The following is a 20,098-nucleotide window of genomic DNA, read 5'->3' as shown; positions in this document are numbered from 1 at the left end:
GCTTGGAAAAAGGAAATTATTAATCTATTAACGTTGACTCTTCATCACCAAAATATAAGATTTAGTTTCTGTCACACAGAGCTCTCAAAATATTCAAATTAACCATCTTGAATCTCAGATGCAACTATTTCCTATTGAGATTTTAATTGCAGATACTTTCAGAGTCATTTGAAGAAGTACAGTGACTGATAGAGTCATTCAAATTAGGAATAAGTCAGCTAACACAACTTGAACATGAATTTTTAATATGCACAACATGCTATACATGTTGTAGAATATACCACAAATAAATTTGTGCCTATTGACGTTTGGTAGCTCTAGTAATTTAAGTGTTGGAGGATTATGGTGTTTTAGACATAGAAGAAGAAATGCAGAATGGTAAGAATTACTGTCAATAGAGGCAATCAATAGCTAAATTACAAACACTTCTTTCATTTTACATGACAGATATAATGGTGATAATCACAGGAATACAGCAGAACAAGAGCTTTCAGAAATAGAACTAAATGTGAAAGATAAGCATACACCATGTATATCCCGTTATGAAAGGCCCCAGGTAGAATGTCAAATGTGCAGACAACGCCCTCAATCTCGGGGACTCCCAAATTTATTCGAAACTAAATAAAATCACTCGTGAAGATACATTATATTTTTGAAAGAATTCAATCACCTGTGACTACACAAAGAATAATTAATATACCTGAAAACTGCTCAGAAAAGAGAAGGTAAACTTTAACCTTTCATACAAATACAGAACTCATAACATGTGAAAATATATAATTCAACACGAACATGATTTCACCTAATGAAAGTTTATAAAATTATTAATCCAGATTTTGTGTTCCAATAGTTTAAGCTTTCCAAAATTTTTGGAAAATTGTTCTATAGTCATTTTAACATTGATTTCTTATTAAATGTGGACTTTTAGTCCAATAGGAATTGTCCTTGATTGGATTTCCTAGGCCAGATCTTTATTCCTGTTTATAATGCAAGTGTTTGCACCACAATAATTGCATGAATAAAGCTCTAGTTGTGTTTCTCACTTGACTTTTCATATCTAAAGCTTTGAAATCAAAACCTAGTAAACGTCAATATGTTCCTATCATGTCTACACCTGTCATCTGTACCACAAGGCAGTGGAATCTGTAGATAAAATGAAAAGAAACTGAACATATTCTATGGCTGTTCTGCTGGAGGGAATGAGAATAAAGTAAATCAATATTTCTTGTCATTTCCTGAAAATACTGTATTCTCCAAGACATTTAGCCAGCATTTGTCCATTAAAGCAAGGACAAAAACATAAAAAGAAAGTTTTTAACTTAGAAAATATGTGAGTCAATATTTCTGGGTCAAAGACATTGAAATTGTATCAAGCCTTCCTTCAAAATCAAAGTTCAGGCATTCTCAAGTTAAGTTTCTTTCAGTTATATTATTATCAATAAGAAAAACCTAAAACTTCAAGTAGGCATATTTGATGTACTATTGCCACTGACATATCACTAACTTTATTGCCCCATTTAGAAATGCTAAAACATGACTCCTTACAAACTCAGAACTACAAGAACAATAGAAATCTTTACTTATACAGTATATTTTCCTCACAGTTCTGTCAATGCATCTGGACGACGCTGCTACTTACAGTTTGTGAAGTCATTTATTTAGGGTAATGCTCAAACAGACTCAATATTCAACACACTATGTGATTATAACTGAACTTTGGGGGTTGGTGAAATATTATTTTAAAAACTATCCAGTTCGAAATAGAAACACTCATATAGACACATTCTGCCACACAAAACCAGTAGAAGCAATGACTACATACAAGGAATAGTTTCATTTATATCATTTCCATCCATTTCCTCTATTTTTAAATGGCAAAAAAATCATCCCAAACTACCTATAACCTACAGCATTATGTTTTTGTAGAACTAAATACCACCTGTAAATTGATATGTCTTTAAAATGAGATAAAATTGTCTTCACCATTGTTCTTTATAGTGAAGAAATTGAAAAAAATAACAAACCAAAATGTTGTAAATTATCATTTACATAAAACTGTGTTATTGATGAACTGCAAGTACTATAAAAGTGGAAAATATAGACATCAAGTTTTCTAACTATCTTCCATGTTATTTTAAGTCTCTAGTTTATTTATAATTGTTCCCTCAGGAGCAACTTTAAATAATTAAGCAACAAATTTCCCTATTTAGAAAAAAATCATATTCTAATTCCTTCATGGATAGTCATTGTAAAGAAGCTTAATTTAGAGAACTACTATTTCCCGATTTTCTCCTCTAGCCCTCCCCACCTATCACCTTGATTCTGTAAATGGCAAAATAAATTAAAGTTTCATTCTTCTACATTAACTCTTTTGTCCTCTCAAGACTGAATAATCATATTCATCTCTTAAGATGAAGTAAGTAACATTACAAAAGCTATATTCACATTAAATCAACTTTCTGATTCCAGTATTGCAGGACTAAAGCAATGTAATCATATTTTAAATTGGTTTACAGTGGGCTGTCTACCTTATCCAAGTTTTCAGGAATGATGAAATGAATAATTTTAAAATAGCACTTTCTGAAATGACATGAGAATTAATAGAGTATAATTACCCCAGTGTTGACAAGTGAGAGATGTTTAACTCCTCAAATGAGCTTTCCTAATGAATCAGTGTCAGAGCCTGGCCCCACTACACAGGCATTGTTGATTGATAACTAAGGGGATTGATTTAAGCATAAAGGCATGCTAAAAGCCACATCCTAAAATCACTTAGGCAAAAATTAAATGAGCCAACTTCCACTTAATATTTGTAATATTTACTTAGAACTTCATTGTGGCTTTTGATAATATTCTAGATACTGACTAACAGGCAAATCTCACTTTGCAATTTATTAATCTACTAAGAACCTGCCCATATATTTGCAGTGAAACCCTCTTTAGTATCGTATTCTCCTTACTTAAAAGAAAAAATAAAACTAAGCTCCAATATTTTTTTAAAGTATAGTGAATGTTTGTTTCCCTTATAGTCAATGACTCAAATGAAGACACCAATGCAATAAAATAAATCTTTACTTTACTAAAATGTTCTAATATATGTAAAAATTATATTACAAAAAATTATCATTACCATGCTGAACTTTTAAATTTTCTATTCATTCCTTGTTTCTAATTCATAATAGTTAACTTGTAACTTTTAAATTGTGTAAAACCAAAACAGATTTATATTTCTAAATATGGGAATAGCAAAACTAGAACACATTCTCAGCAGTAGAAATAGGCACATGAAATGTCTATTCTTCCATGTAGATTACCTCAACAGAATTGCCATTGTTTTAGTTGTCAAACGCATAGATCCATTATTTTTCCTCAGGACAACATGTTAAAGGGTGGGACTAAGTTCCAGCACCTTATCCAGGGCTGAGACTATAATAGACATACAAAGAAGGCCTGTCTTGCCAATGTTCAGTGGAAGGGCTATTTGCTTTATAACAAAGCCCTATGTAAGAGACCAACAAGCAGAGGAGATGCACTAAACTGGGAATTTAAAGTTGGTACCTGGAGGTACACTTAGCCTGTACTTCACAGAGCCTCTCTGAGTAGAACAGTAAAGGGTGAGAGTAAAGTATGAGGAGAATGGCAGGCCCTGCTCTGAAAACTAGATAGCCTGAGCTGGCAGTGGCTTCCATCTGGGACAGTGGGATATATTCCACTAGGCTAAAGGAGTACAGGAGGTTGAGGCCATAATGTCCACTATGGGAATGTGGCAATTAACCCGTTCTGTCCTTCTGATAGGAACCCAGTCTTAGAGTTGCAGTTCCTTACCTTTGAATAAATGCTGTCACCCTCCTCCTACCACCCTAAACTCCTTAGAAGACTCAGCACAGAAATTAATACTCAATTCTTAGTATCAGTCTTCCATTTGGGGTCTCCTATAAGCTAATTAGATACTGAATAACTGAATCTATTCTAGAACTATTTTTCATACTTAAACTTGGTTTAAAAAGTTCATTAGACTATCTTGCTAAACTGATGCCTTTAAAATGATTTTATTTTGGGGCCAGGAGTTTGGCCTAGTGGTAGAGTGCTTTCCTAGTATGCATGAAGACCCGGGTTCAATTCCTTGGTACCACATACATAGAAAAAAACCAGAAGTGGTGCTGAGGCTCAAGTGGTAGAGCTCTAGCCTTGAGAAAGTCCAAGGACAGTGCTCAGGCCCTGATATCAAGCCCAGGACTGGCAAAAAAATTGGTTTTACTTTGAAGAAAAGTGCATCATGTTTCAAACATGAAGCTTAAATATGAGCTCTTAAAGCATAATCAACTAAGAAATTTCATTGATGTAATATTTCATTGTTTACTAACAAAAATATGATCTAGATTTAAAAATAAGTATTGATACGTTCACCTTTGAATGATGTTACTTATTTCTGAAGAATGTTAATTATTATACATGAATGAGCCTAGTGTGATATGGCAACATAGCAAGTACTCAAAGATTTGAACTGTAAAACAATGGACCTCATATGTTATTTATAACAGAACTTTGTATATTATTTAAATTATAAAAATCTACAACAAATAGTTATCATTAATTTTAAACTGAGACACATAGCTACACTGTAATTGCTAATTGTTTAGAAATATATACTTGACAAAATATAAAAAGTACCATTTCAAAGTTAAAAATATGCCTGATATTTTTAAAACTTTGTAAGAACTTTCCATAATATTCCTTTTTTGTTGTTTTTAATTTGCTATCAACAGAACATAAATGAAAATGTTAAAATGGGAACATATTTCAAGAATAGTACTTGAACTGGCTCATCCTATTTTGACATGTATGTGAGGGCATCTTGAAATGTGACATAGGAAGCACTGGAGGAAATAGGGACAGACTGCACCTTCCCTTCTATACCTCTCAAATATGCCCTTGACCATCTCCTTGGCCTTCTCAGGGGAACAGTGTTTTAGAAGCAGCTGTTTTAGAAGCACAAAATTCCTTGCACTCGTACATTCAGAGATGTGAGTGTAAGAAAGCAAGGCCAATACAACTATTCTGAGCCTGCAACTTTACTCCTTGCAGGTACTTCTTGATCAGAAGTGCCTTCTTTCCAAGAAGAACATGGCAGAACTCCTTAAAAAGACACATTCTCGAGCATAAAATCTAGATATGCCTCTCTGAAAATGGATGTTTAGAGAGTGATATAAACAAGGAATTGACTTTTAGGAAGTCTTCCCTCAGAATAATATGATTTGGAGAACACTTGTCAATTGTGACAAGAAACCATTACGCATTACATGATGCCCTCTGGAAGCTTGGCCCCAAAATAAAGTTAAAATTAAAACAATGATTTTAAACACCTCTAAAGTTTGCCATAGTCTTATCTGCACAATGACACAGAAAGAATCGAGTTATTTCCTCAACCAGAGAGAATTCAGGTTCAGTTTTAAGTCCCCATTCTGTATTCCTCAGTCAGCCCTGTAGGAAGGTAATTATCAGGGCTAGAGGGATAATCCCTGCTGCTCCTTAGAAGTAAACTCAGGAGCTAAATTAAGGTACTTAGAGGTAAATGCTCAGGTTGTGCAGAGCGCGGCAGTCTGACTCCTGTGGACTCTGGCACAGAAGGCTAAACACTCCTATTTATTCAGTGAGCAGGAAGAGAACGGGGAAGAAACACAGCTTTCCCAATCTTCCCCTACAGCTCCGTACAATCGATGGGAGTCACACAGCTAAACAACTTATTGGTATGGTTTTAAAATGCAAGTTTTAATGTTATTTTTTGTGCTATCCTTGTACTGGAAAGGGTGTATTATGTAGTCTCAAATTTACCTGATTTTAGGGGGAAAAGGGGCAGCAGGAAAGCTGCCATTGTGAGAAAGGACATAAAATTCAAGCCATGAATTAAAGAGGCAAATGAAGGCACTCTCTTCCTTTATTAGAAATAGAGGAAACAGATTGTGCTCGTCTTGCTTAGGGCCAACAAGCACACTGCATGGAATGCAGCCAGCATCAGTCACAAAGCTCACTCAGGAGTTCTACTCTGTGAAAAGAGGAAGCCAGATGGGCTATTTACTTTCAACAAGATAATTCTAGAGGAAATTGTTATAAGTCAAAGAAACTTTTTAGCTTCATCTGCTATTTTAGCTTCTAAACTGATTTAGGAGGGAAGAAGAACAGTTCTGTTAGGAAATGAGAGACCTGGTATGAGAAATGGGGAAAATGGAAGCAAGTACAAGGCAGAGCTTGGGTAGTAGAATGGTTCAAATGCTTATGCTTTAACATCTCACAGTCTAGATCTACCTACTATAACCTTGGACAAGCCAGCCCACCTCTGGAGCTTCCATTTTCTGCAGATGAGCAGGAATAAGAGGCTACAGAAATTAAATGGCATAAATAGGGCAGAATACTTGAAACAATACAAACCCTCAGTAAACATTGGATATAATTCCTACCCACTCTGTTTCTCTCCTATTTGAAAAAAGTAAAAGGAATTGATCATTGCTAAAAAAAGAGACAGACATCAATTCAATCAATAATACTGATAATAATCTGCTGATAGAATTTAGTTTTTAAAATCTTCTCTTTCACTTTTCTACTGCAAATTAGAAAAAAATAATTGAAATAATTTTATCCTTGGAATAAATTTTTTTGAAAAATTTCCTACCTCATAAATATTTCTTTAAGAAATATGGCTGAATATAAGGAGACTGGGAGTTTAGCCTAGTGGTAGAGTGCTTGCCTAGCATGCACGAAGACCTGGGTTCAATTCCTCAGTACCACATACATAGAAAAAAAAGCTGTAAGTGGTGCTGTGGCTCAAGTGTAGAGCTCTAGCCTTAAGAAAACCCAAGGACAGTATTCAGGCCCTGGGCTCAAGCCCAGGGACTTGCCAAAAAAAAAAAGGCCAGGACAGAAGTAGGTTACTGAAATACAATATAACACACACAACACCACACACACACACACACACACACACACACACACACACACACACACACACACACACACACACACACACACCTCAAAAAGAAAAAAGAAAAAAATGGGGCCAAGAGTTTGGCCTAGTGGTAGAGTGCTTGCCTAGCATGCACGAAGACCAGGGTTTGCTTCCTCAGTATCACATACATAGGAAAAATCTGGAAGTGGTGCTGTGGTTCAAGTGGTACAGCTCTAGCCTTGAGAAAATTCCACAGACAGTGGTCAGGTCCTGAGTTAAGCTCCCTGACTGGCAAAAAAAAAATATGGCTGAATATGTACAGAAAATTGCTAACTTTTGAGATACAAAGAATGCTCCTAACTGTAGGAAAAGAGTCCTACCCTTCAAAGCAGTAAATAAATAATAACTACTGATAAAGCTACTAGCACAATGATGTTCATTGCAGTATTATTTACCATAGGTAAGATATGAAACCAACTTAGATGCCCCTCAGTAGATGAATGATGTGGTGCTTATACACAATGGAATTCTATGCTGCTATCAGAAAAGACGACATTGCCCCAGAAAGACTTGGAAAAAGCCATATTAAGTGAAATAAGCCAGACCCAAAGGAACATAGGTTCCATGGTTTTCCTTATTTGTAATAATTAGTACACATCTAGGATTCTCCTAGCAGAGCATCACAAAAGTTGAAAAGCTATGTACATGTCATATAGGACGAGACTAAATGAAATGAACCCTGCGATATGAAAACAAGGGGTTTAACTTTGTGATTGTTGTTCTTAATGTACTTTTTCTCCTTTATGGTTAATCTCATGTGGTTACTGTATCTGACTTTGTTACCTTGTATATTGTATACCCACTCATTTGTTTATTTGAAATACGGTAAGAAGGGGAAAAACAATATGAGTAGGAGGAGGTGAGGGGAAAGGGTGACAAAAACATGTGAAGGGGTACCAATATTTGAGAAGTAATGCACCCACTACCCGTTGAATGTAACTTTAAGCCCTCTATACATTAGCCTGACAATAAAATACAAAAAAAACTACTGAAAAAAATCATAATAATCTTTAAATGAATTTACTATAAAAAGGCATCTAGACACCTCACCTTTAAGTATATATAAGCATAAATATTTTTAATGAGGGGTGGGGAGTGTGGTCTAGTGGTAGAGTGCTTGCCTAGCATGCATGAAGTCCTGAGTTGATTCCTTGGTAACACATATACAGAAAAAAAAGCCAGAAGTGGACTGTGGCTCAAAGGGGTAGAGTGCTAGCCTTGAAAAAGCCCAAGGACAATGTGCAGGCCCAGAGTTCAAACCCCAGGACTGGCAACAAAAAATGTTAAGCACTAACTAAAAGGTTTTTTTTTCCACAAATAGGCCTTTTATTTCTCATTATTAAAACTTTGAATTTTAAACAGCTTCTTAGATTGGTGGTTCGTATCCATCAGCTCACTAGACTTTAGCACCAGACTCATCCCCAGTAGCTTTTCCAGAACTTAGCACCTTCACCTTGCAGCTCCATGAGTTTTCCCAGTTCAAACTTGGGCTTCTTCAGCATTTTCACATTCCTAGCGAGAACATCATGAAGTGGATAAAAAGACTGGCAAGCCTTTTCTGTCTCTCCCGATGCTATCTGGAATCAGCTTATTAACTACTTTCAAGTCGTTGGTCTGCACTTCTCGGATCATGATTTCCATCATCTTCTTCCGGATCTGGCAGACCTGCTGATGCTGAGCACAGGAGGTCTTGCGGATCTGATTATTGCATTTTTTTTGTAAAGCCAACACAGAACAGATGAAGCAAATAAGCATCTGTAGTCTTGACATCAACATGAGCTTCAATCATGGTCAAGATATGCTTCACAAAAACATGGAATGGCTTCTCGAATTTGCGTGTCATCCTTGCACAGGAGCCATGCTAATCTTCTATGGATAGTTTTAATTTTAGTATATGTGCTGCTGAAGCGAGCACTAACTGGAAGTTTTCGAAATAAGTTATAGAATGATTTACCATTCAAGCTGACTAACTTTTCTGTTCTGTACTTATATTTCAATAAAATTGAATGGTGTTTAGAGTAAAAGACACTCGGAATAAAGAAATATGCAGTTATGATTAACCAACTTTAATTAATATTGTAAGAAAAAAGGAGTAAGTGGTTCTATGGCTCAAGGGGTAGGGCGGTAGCCTTGAGCTGAAGAGCTCAGGCCAACACTCAGACCCAGAGTTCAAGTCCCACGACTGACCCAAAAAGAAAAAAGAAGAAAGGACATATTCTTAGCAGAATTATTCAACATGGAAAACTGAAAAATGTTGCCCAGTCACTTTTGGATTCATTTGCAGTATATCACAAATACTGTTTTTCACTGCCATGCTAAAGAAACAGCATTACTATTATTTTAAAATACATTCGTCCTGAAAGAAAAAAGCTCAAATAAGTCAACTATTGCTTTTAAAATTCTATTTAATGCTCTGATATAGCAAACAAAAAGCCCAACTATTACATCATAAGGTTTTTTGTTTTTTTTTTTAGAAAATCTAAGGAAAGTTGTTATATGTAAGTTTTTACATCCCAGTCACTCGGTACAACTCTGTCCCAAGGAAATCAATGTTGACAATAAGAATATTAAAAAAAATGTGATAAAACACATACATATCTAAGCTAGAAACTTATAGATTTTATGTGCCAATTAAGGCTAGCGAATAAATTGAGAAGAGTCTGCAAGGAAAGATAATAAGAATTGAAAGCATAGTTTTGTTCTAATTATCATTTAAAAAGTTAATATGAAATACAATTTCTGTAAGTATCTTTCTATAAGTATCTTTGAGCTGAGAGGCAAATAAAATAATGTAACAATTTTCCATTTCCAATAAGCTGGAAATGGGAAAGGGAGCCGATTCCCTTGAAGCAGCCTAATAGGGCTTTCCTAATACTGATTCTAAACAATGACAGAGCATTAAGTGAAAGGTGACTGGTTCATCCTTCTCTACACTATAAGTCCTTCATGCTTTTGAACATATCTGCTATTGCATTAATTCAAAGGGCAAAAAATTTAATAGCTTTTGTTCTTCAGTTTCAACCACTAGCCTAATCCTTCTCTGTGAAGTTTCATAATAAAGCACTGCCATGTCGCTCTAATTTAGTCAAGCAGATGCTAAAGAACCTGTTGGAGAGCTGTTTTCCTTGGGTCTTCTTGATGCTACATATCTGAAACTGTATGCCAGGACTTCCAGTGATTGACCATCTTACTTCCAGAATTTTTCTCACAGCTGCTTAAATGAGGCAATCTCTACTTCCTGGACAAAAATCAGATTTGCATACTATTATTATATGGCCATTTTCAAGGTTGTTTATGTATCTGATAATCCTTTAAAATGAGGTAACATATATATCAGGGTAAAGAGATTTGCTTACTGCTTGCTATAAATGGTGAATACTCCAAACTCAGTGTTTGTCATCTGTGATTCAAACCTACTGCATAAACCACACTACCTGGGCCATGGTATATCATCTCTGTGGGATCTGAAGGCTAAAGAAACTGGTAAAACATGATGGTGCTTTTATAACTTACAGAACTATAGTAACAGGTTCTAAAACTCTGAGCCATAACACATGGAACTTCTTCCAAAATCTTTGCTAAAATTAGATAAGTGAAGTTATTAGTTTATTAGCAGGGTTAAATTCCAGACACATCATGCTTATTGCTAACTCAACAATCTTTGATACATACCATAAAGGTGAGGTGAGTCAATCATCTAGTAGTGAAGATTTGATGTCCAAATATGAAATCATACAAATATCTTAAAACTAACAAACTATTTCCAAATGCTTTAATGTGAACAGTAGAAAACTACTGATGGACATTTCAAAACTAAAATACTTTCCTATATAGAATCTAAACCATCATATGGAATCTCTGCATAAAACTGTTTCCCTACTTGAATTTCAGAGTGAAATCTCTGTGAAGAGGAAATATTTCCACTACTTCACTATGCTAAAGCATGTAGGAAAACTATTAAAGAATAAGATGTTGTATTACAATGATTTGGTGGGAAAGATGATATAGGATATGATACAGATGCCACAGAAAGTAAATAGGGTATGATAATTATTAGTCATAAACAGTGTATATTTCTAAATTCCAAGCTTGCATTATTAAGCAAATCTATCAAACAATAAACCTATCCTAATGGAGGTAGAAAAATGAAAAGACCCTTATACAAGTAGGTATTTGCTAAAGGAGAACAAAGTCATGAAAAGTATGTTAAAGTCCAGAATAAAATGAATTGAGAAATATAAGATTTTAATTTCCCTTTGTCAAATATCCTATGAAGAGAAGGTATTTGTTGTTTATCTATTTGATTTTTATCAGTCATGGAACTTGGGACCTGGCACTGTCCCTGAGCTTTTTTGTTCAAGGAATAGCGCCTCTTCCAAGTTGAAGCATTTAATTGTTCAAAATCCACTTTCAAAGATTTAATGAATGTTAGCAAATGTCACCATATACTTTATTTATGCATATGCAAAACATACATACAATGTCCATACTTCTAACTAAATGGATATCAAATGTAGTCAGGAAATATTCTAAAGATCCTGCTTTGTAACATATACAATTTAAACAAATATACTGAAAATTGAGAGAATTCATATTACTTCCGAAAGTAATTTTATATTCATTAGTCTGTATAATTTGTTAAAAATAAAAATAGATGATTTTTCAACCAGATGTGAATTGGATGGATGACCACTCTTCCACCCACTGTGAGCACCTGGAGAGAGGAGCAGTGTTTGCTCCATGTTCCATGTCCTCACAGATGAGGGATGGAGCTGGTGCGTCCATTTATTATATTATGAGGAGCCTGCTTACTGTACACCAGTATCTCAAAACCATCCACAGTTTCCAATAAAAAAGTAAGTGTTTAAACCATCTCTTAAATACCATGAAAGATTATATTTCATGAGAGAAATGTGACCTGGGCCTTTGTTCTGGTTTGCCCAGGTCTGTGTTGATGCAGGGATGACAAAGGGATGCATACAAACCGCAGACAAGGACTAAACGATACCATCAGAGCTAGTTAAACACTAAAAGCATGAAAAGAAATGTTCTTCCACTTTAGGGGGAAAAAGACCTCAGAAAAATTAAAATAAATTTCTATCCAAATTAAATTGCCTTGAAGGTTTCTCTGCAAGGCTTTAGGCACTACAAACATCCCTTGACTTTGGCCTGTCATGTTTCCTTAATCAATCATGCAGTAGCCTAGAATTAAATTGAAATGATTGAATCAAGGAAAATCAAATTTTTTAACATTTAGTTTCAGTAATGTGATTATGAAGCTTTTAGTGATATTGTAATTATTTTGAAGCTTTGAGCATATGTTTCTACTGAGAGTATTCCATGGAGAAAAGCTACACTAAGAAAATAAGTAAATATGGACCCCATATTTAACTTTACCACATAAGCTAAAGGTAGAAAAGAGACAAAGCTTCCGTGTAATTTACATTCTGAACATTGTACATAGAATAACCACTTTAAAATCTCAGCTTCTCCCTAGATTAAAATAATTTAAAAGCTTCTGTCTATACATAAGCACTTAAGTAGCAATAAGAAAAAGCAACAGAGAAGGATGGAAAAAAAAGAACAAAAAAATAGCCATCATTCTTCTGTTAGCTCATATTTTTTCAAAGAAAAATGAGAAAAATTACAATATCATTCTTAAAATTAATGTGTCAACTCAGAACATGAAATATTTTGAATGTATTTTGTATTTGCAAAAATCAGGCCATATAATTACTTCCCTATTAATTCGTTTTTTCATCTGTCTCAAGACTTATTAGAATTCTACTGGTGTAGAGACCAAAGGATTAAATAAGACCAGGTCCCATTTTAAGGCAATTACTCTGTACATCTAGAAAGACTGGGGAATACAATAAGAGACAAAGAAATGTCTCCTATCCCTCAATTCCTATTTCTATTCATCTAATAATATTTCTTAAATAAAAACACACTTCTTCCCTCAAAAATGAAACTGGCAAGAAAACACACAGTATCAAAATGAAATGAAAAAAAGAGCCTTTAATGTTCTCCATGAAAATAATTCTATAAAAATAATTCTAGCTACTCATAGGCTGAGACCTGAGGACTGTGGTTTAATGCCAGTCTGAGTAGAAAAATCTGTGAGACTAACTACTCAGAAAAAGCCAGAAGTAGCACTGTGGTCAAGTGGTAGAGTTCCAGCCTTGAACACAGAGAGACTAAGGGACAGCATTCAGGCCTGAGTTCAAACCCTAGAGCAAGCAAAAATAAGTAAATCTTTGTCTTTCAATACCATCTGAACAGTTTATTATGATTACAATAAAGTGCAGCCTAATTGTCCTAACATATTAAAGATTCCAAATGGAAAGCAATGTATAGTACTCAGTTTTTAATTCAGATACTGACATTCTTTTTATTTCTGAATTTGAATTTACTTTTTACTTTTAGACATAGGCATAGGCACTTACTACTTGACTGAATAGGTGTGACTCATGAGGCTATGCTAACCGTCCACTGTCCACTGTAGCTGCTGATGTTAGCTTCCTCTGCAAAAATGATCCTTAGAATTCAATGACTATAGGGTGTCCAGTTGTGACAAATGTGCTTTGCCTTATTGAGTCACATAGAATTAATTAGCATAGTCATCATTCCTATGTAAACTAAAAATTAAGTGAGATTTATAATTGCTCTGGTACCTGAACTATTATTCCTAAAATGAATCTGGTCATGCCAGTTCTCAGCATTAAATTTAAGTAGATCTTCACTACTCAGAGCAAAACATTAATAGTTCAGCAAGGTGGAAGATTCTCAGGGCAGTGGAGATACCCTCACACTTTTTACTCTTATCTCATTTGCCCCTCCCCGAGCACTGCCTCTGCTAACAGGCCCCCCATCTTCCTAGTGAATCCATCATTTAACCCACATTCATTATTTTCCTGTCAAAAGACCATTCTATCTATGGCTCATGCCTGAAATCCTGGCCATTCAGAAGGCTGAGACCTAAGGATCATGGTTTGAGGATAGCCCAGGCAGTAAAGTCTGAGAGACTCTTATCTCCAATAAAAGCCAGAAGTGGACCTGTGATTCAAGTGGTGGCATACCTGCCTTGAGAGAAAAAAGCTTCAGGACAGTGCCCTCAAGTTCAAACCCAAGTTCCAGGGGGAAAAAAGATGACTCAATTCTAAAAGTAGCAAGTATGACAGGCATGAGCCACCAGTGCCAGGCCTGATTATCTTAGAAGAAAAAAGAAAATAGGAAGAGGAGGAGGAGGAGGAGGAGGAGGAGGAGGAGGAGGAGGAGGAGGAGGAGGAGGAGGAGGAGGAGGAGGAGGAGGAGGAGGAAGAGGTTGAAAAAAGCCTTCATTTGTCCTTTGTCCTTCTCAACTTTACCAAAATTTACTTAAAACTTCTGTGTAACTTTCAGCCAAATCAGATTAGCTAGTATTTACAAAGGCAAGACAATGTTAAACTATTCCAAAGGAGCATTAACTGTCTAATATTCATAGTAAATTTTCAAATCAGAAAATGGTTATTTGTTCCTGCTTTGCCTGATCATCTGTTGTTACATAAAGTCATATTTCCTGTCAAAAATATAACAAAGCTTCCTTCTCTCTACAGGATACAAATTAGCAACCTGGTACATCAAATTACCCAGCTGTAATTCACTATTTCAGTCCAAGATTGTTTCCACATGTTCTTTTACCACCTGGGAAAAGGAGTTGAAAAGAAAGCTAAGTCCTGGGCCACCTTCATCAACCACTCCATGACAAAATAAATGACAAAACAATTCTTTACAGCAACATTACATTACCTTTAAATGATCTCAAAAAGAGCAAAAATCAAATAGTATTGCTGTCAATTCAGTGTATACCATCTGTCATCCTTCCTTCATCCCAATGGCACTTACCAACCATGCTTGTAAATGAAGCATTACTGGAAGCTGCAATGAACTGAACAATGCCTGTCTGAATGTTCACATCCTAGCCCCTGAAACTTGTGAATGTTCTTTTATTTATGCCAAATAGAAACTTTGCAGATGTGATTACACTATGGGTCTGGTGATAAGGTGTTATCCTTAATTTTCCTAAATATGTTCTTATGGAAGGAGGAAGAGGGAGATTTGATTTCAGTAAAGAAGACATTGTGACCACAGAAACAGTTTAGTGACAGGGCCAGAAGCAAACCATGTCCTGCAGCTTCCCCAGTGATGAGGGATTTTCCACTGAAACTTGTAGAAGGGACGAGCTCTATTATTGCATTGATTTTTGCAGCTTAATGTTCATTTTGGACATGTATCCTCTAGAACTGCAACAGGATAAATGTCTATTATCTTAAGGTGCCAAACCTGTAATTTGTTATAGCAAGCAGCAATAAGAAACTAACAGAAGCTGAACTATGTTTCATGTATATAATATTAAAAATGACTAAGAAAGTAAAATTATGGTCCTAAAGCTTATTTTTTGTCTATAAGATTAGACTGTGAAATTACTTAAAGAATCCTGACACTAAAAATTTATGCACATGTATACTCAGTTTGGTGGATATTACAATGACAATGCATTCATTCATTCCCAAAGTTACTCTATATATGTTATTTTTTGGTATTTCCAAAATATTATATGCTTAGTTCTAAAGATCTTGAAAAACACAAAAATAAAAAATAATATCACAAACCAAACATAATAATTTAGACATATACTTCCTGATATTTTCACATAAATAAATGGCACCTAATCCTACCTAGTTTCATTTATTGGCGACTGTTGTGATAATACTTTTTAATGAATTCCTTTCTCAATTATCCAGACATTTATCAGTTTTAGACTATTAATGTCTATCATTCTATTATGATTTCTTTTCCTGGGAGGAAGGGGGAGTCCAAGACAAGATTCAAATTCAGTGCCTACCATTTTCACTAATTAGCTAGGAGCCACATCTCCAACCTTTCATCATTTCCTAAAGAAAAAAAATTGTTATATATCTGATCCCAAATGACATCATAATCACTTCTTTACCTTTACCTGCATAATTTGCATTCTTTTGGACATAAAGGAAATAAACTTCCCGAAGACCTCTGGTATCTGTGAAAAGAATGACTTGATCTATTCAGGAAATTATTCCAGAACTGCCCTCCTACCATCAAAACAAAAGTGTTTGAAATTACACTGCAATCCCTATAAATTACCAGTATATACAGGCAAGTATATGGATGTGGTATAAAAGTTTAACATCATACACACTGAATAAGGTATTTGATGACTTCTCTGAAATCAAGATAATTAGAAAAATGAACATACATAACAGAAACTCTGCATATCATGAGAAACAGGAGATTCAATCCATAACATAAAACAAACAAAACAGATAATGAAGAACATGATGCCCAAGAGAAGAACCTCAATGAGGAAGACATTTCCTTACCATCCCCACTAGGCATTGCCCAGATTCCCAAAAGAGCAGTCATGGATATTGGTTAATATCAGTATTATACTACAGCACTATCTGCTCATACTATATATCTAGATTATACATAAACTAAATGCACAGAAGACACTTATAAAATTCCCTCCTTATACTATAAACTGCAGCATCTTCATATAAAAGCACCTTTAGAAGCTGTCATATAATTATCCAAATGTGATGGATGCCAATAGGCTTATGTAGTATAAGCTGTCTCTAGTCAGAGGCCCAACTAAGCAGCAGCTCAGACAATGCTTTCTGGATTATGCTATGACTACACATCTCACTCTCCAGAGACTCATCAGAGAATGAGAAAGGATTGTAAGAAAGAGGAAGCTGAGTTCAAGGAAAAGAAGCTGACCTACAGCATATAACATTATTTTAAAACTTTTAATTCTTTAGGCATACCTAAACTACTTTACCAACCCTCTAGTGCTCAGAATTTAGCACTCTCCAAACCTCTGATTCAGAAGAAAATAAAATTGTCACTAGGACTACATTCCTCTGGAAATAGAATGTGCCTGGGGCCACAAAGATTGCCCAAGCAGATGGGCATGTGTTGAAGAGGTGCCATGGACATACCTGCTCTGCTCCAGGTATTCCTTTCCCATGACAACCTCAAGCCACACACTGCAACCAGTAGTCAAGTCCTATGGCAACATCAAGGGCATGAAAAGAAAGTGACCATCTCAAAAGTGCATACCTCATAAAGAAAATGCCCAGCTCTGCCCGCTTCCAACTGCAGATGTATTTGTGAACTAAAGAGAAATGTGGAAACACCTGCTTCTGAGAACATCAAGGAATACAGGAGAGAGAAATGATGGAAGTGAAAGGAGGAAGTACAGGTACATATTCAAACTCTGATACTACATCGTTTCAATTTGAGTCCGCTATACATACAGAGTGATTTCTAAGTGTCCAATTTCTACCATTCTGTGATCTAGGGAATGGGTCTACTCTGAAGGTATAATAGTCTTTAAAAATTACTTTGCAGGGCTGGGCACCAGTGGCTTACTCCAGTAATCCTAGCTACTTAGGAGACTGAGATCTGAGGATCGCTGTTCAAAGCCAACCCAGGCATGAAAGTCCATGAGACTCTTATCTCCAGTTAACCATCAGAAAAATCTCAGTTCATCATATTTACATACTGAAACTCTACGAACATTAAACAACAGAAGAATGGTATTCATCAATTCCTTACATTAATAATTGAAATGTCTCAATCAAAACACCAATATTAATTCCCTAACCCCAATTCTTTTCAGTATTCGCTTTATAAAATTAGTAAGATTGCTACTTATAGGATATTTTCCTTTTTGCTAATGTCAAAGACTCTAACCTTGAAGATTGTCCAAGTATTATAGTAAAAGTAAACTGGAAAAAATAAAAACCATCAGCAATGTTAAGAATATGAGCATTTGTCCAAGGATGGGTTCAACATGTGACCAAGCATGTAAGTTATGCATGTATCTAAGAAGGAGGAACTCTACCTTCAGTGAAACTACAAAGAAAACCCTAAACATAGTGTGTCATGTATCAAAGGAGGAGCTACTGAGTATTTAGGAAAACAAATACATACAATTCTTTCTTTCTTTCTTCTCTTTCTTTCTTTCTTCTCTTTCTTTCTTTCTTTCTTTCTTTCTTTCTTCCTTTCTTCTTTCTTTCCTTCCTTCCTTCCTTCCTTCCTTTCTTGTTTGCCAGTCCTGTGGTTTGAACTCAGAGCCTGAGCACTATCCTTGTGCTCTACCATTTGAGTCATAGCACCACTTCTGGCTTTTACTGTGTTTGTGGTACGGAGGAATCAAACCCAGTTCTTCATGCATGCTAGGCAAGCACTCTACCACTAGGCCAAACTCCTGGCCCCACATAACTCTTTAGTAACATGAAAATTATGCCTGTCAATGAAGCATATCAAGGCATTTTTAAAGCAAGAATATATTTGGTAACATACTGTAGAAATGATCCAGGAAAGTACAGTCTTTAAGAATATATTTAGAAAGATAGTTCTTGACCAGAGGCCATATCAAATCAATGTCATGACATGAAAAAATATCATACCTACTCACAACTACTCTACCATGTCGGTGGAAGTTTATATTCTACTCATAAAAGCTATTGGTACTAGGCACCTGTGGCTCACACCTGTAATCCTAGATACACAGGAGGCCAATATCTGAGGATCTCGGTTTGAAACCAGCCTGAGCAAAAAAGTCCCCATGAGACTCTTATTTCCAATGAATCACTCCAAAACTGGAAGTGGATCAAGTGGTAGAGCACTAGCTTTAGGCACAAAGAGGCTCAGGGACAGTACCCAGGTCCAAAGATCAAGCCCCAAGATCAATAAAAAGAAAAAAAATGTCATTGATAAGCTGCGCAATGGTTTCTTGCACCTGTAATCTAGCTATTCAGAAGACTGTGATCTGACGATCAAAAACAGCTAAGGTAAGAAAGTCCATGAGACTCTTATCTCCAATAAACTACCAATAATCAAGAATTAGAGTTGTGGTATAATACTAACTCTTGTTTCAAAAAGAAGCTTAGGGAGAGCACCCAGACACTGAGGTCAAGCCCCAGGGATAGCATGAAACAATAATAATAATAATAATAATAATAATAATAATAATAAAGCTATTAATACCATACATGGACTTCTGGACACTAGCAGTACCATTCTAAAGCTGCCATGGACATCTTCCTAAAATGCCATTGCTTCACAGGGCTCTTTTCTAACGAATGACTCAGTGAGCCTGCTTACTACCCATTGTAAATCCCCACCCCTTGGCATGACATAGATAGTGATGCGATTCTGCCTCAGTAGATGCCCTTCACATCATTCTTACTCCTTTTCTCCATGCTTTTGTACTTGCCTTTCCCTCCTTCTGAAAGGGTTCTTTCTCCTAGTTAACGTGTGCTTGGGCCTCTAACAGAACTCAAACGGCAGTACCAGGAAATAAGTAGATCCACCCAGCCCTATGAGCTGTCTTCTCCAGTGCTTCCTCAGAACAATCTTGGTTATTCTAATGAATTCAAACTGAAAAGTAGGTGAAAAGTCTCATAGGGAAACCTTAAGGAAAATGTTCTACAAAGTAGGTGTAATTTGATATGGATCATGAAGAAATGAATGGTATTTCCAAGGGCACAACAGAGAGGAAGGACATTCAAATCTGAAGAGAATGAAAAATCAAACTGTAGACTATGTGTATACAGATAAAAAATCAAATTACAGTACTCTGGTTCTTTTGAGTAGATGATAGAATATTTAACACAAACATAGGTCTACTCAGCTCACAGGGTAGAAATGGTTTCTGATTGCTGTGTCCTTTACCACAAGCAAGCTATTCATATATACAACCTACCTGGACCCACTCTACCTAACACTACCCAATACAGAACCTCATAAAGAACCAATACTGAAATCATTATTGTTATTTGAAACCAATTAATTTTTATAGGAAAGTTTTTTATTTAGTAAAAATAAAATACAATAGATATTTGAATTAGCTTGATGAAAATCCTAGGTAATCAGGAAATACTACTAGAGGAAGCAGTCCTATTACTAAATTCCTTTTAACCAAGACTTTCTCCTATATGGTGAAGTAAATAAATGACAGGGGTAAGCTGCAACATAAATCAGCCAACCTTCAGGTAAGTCTCTCTTTTT

At 35.6% G+C, this 20,098-nt stretch overlaps 1 protein-coding gene and 1 non-coding gene across 2 annotated transcripts in view; both read right to left on the bottom strand.

Annotated features, from left to right (window-relative positions):
* Nucleotides 1–20,098, bottom strand: part of Prkn (parkin RBR E3 ubiquitin protein ligase) — a 912,456-nt gene that overhangs the window by 887,369 nt on the left and 4,989 nt on the right. The gene's annotated exons all lie outside the window — the stretch shown is intronic.
* Nucleotides 8,808–8,915, bottom strand: LOC150059448 (U6 spliceosomal RNA). The gene has a single exon (XR_016536522.1). It is a non-coding gene; the product is annotated as a U6 spliceosomal RNA (small nuclear RNA).

Source organism: Megascapheus bottae, chromosome 8 (assembly GCF_031878675.1).
Source record: "Megascapheus bottae isolate mThoBot1 chromosome 8, mThoBot2.hap1, whole genome shotgun sequence".
Taxonomy (NCBI): Eukaryota; Metazoa; Chordata; class Mammalia; order Rodentia; family Geomyidae; genus Megascapheus; species Megascapheus bottae.
The sequence above is the reverse complement of the archived record's forward strand: the minus strand, read 5'-3'. Positions and strand labels throughout refer to the sequence as shown.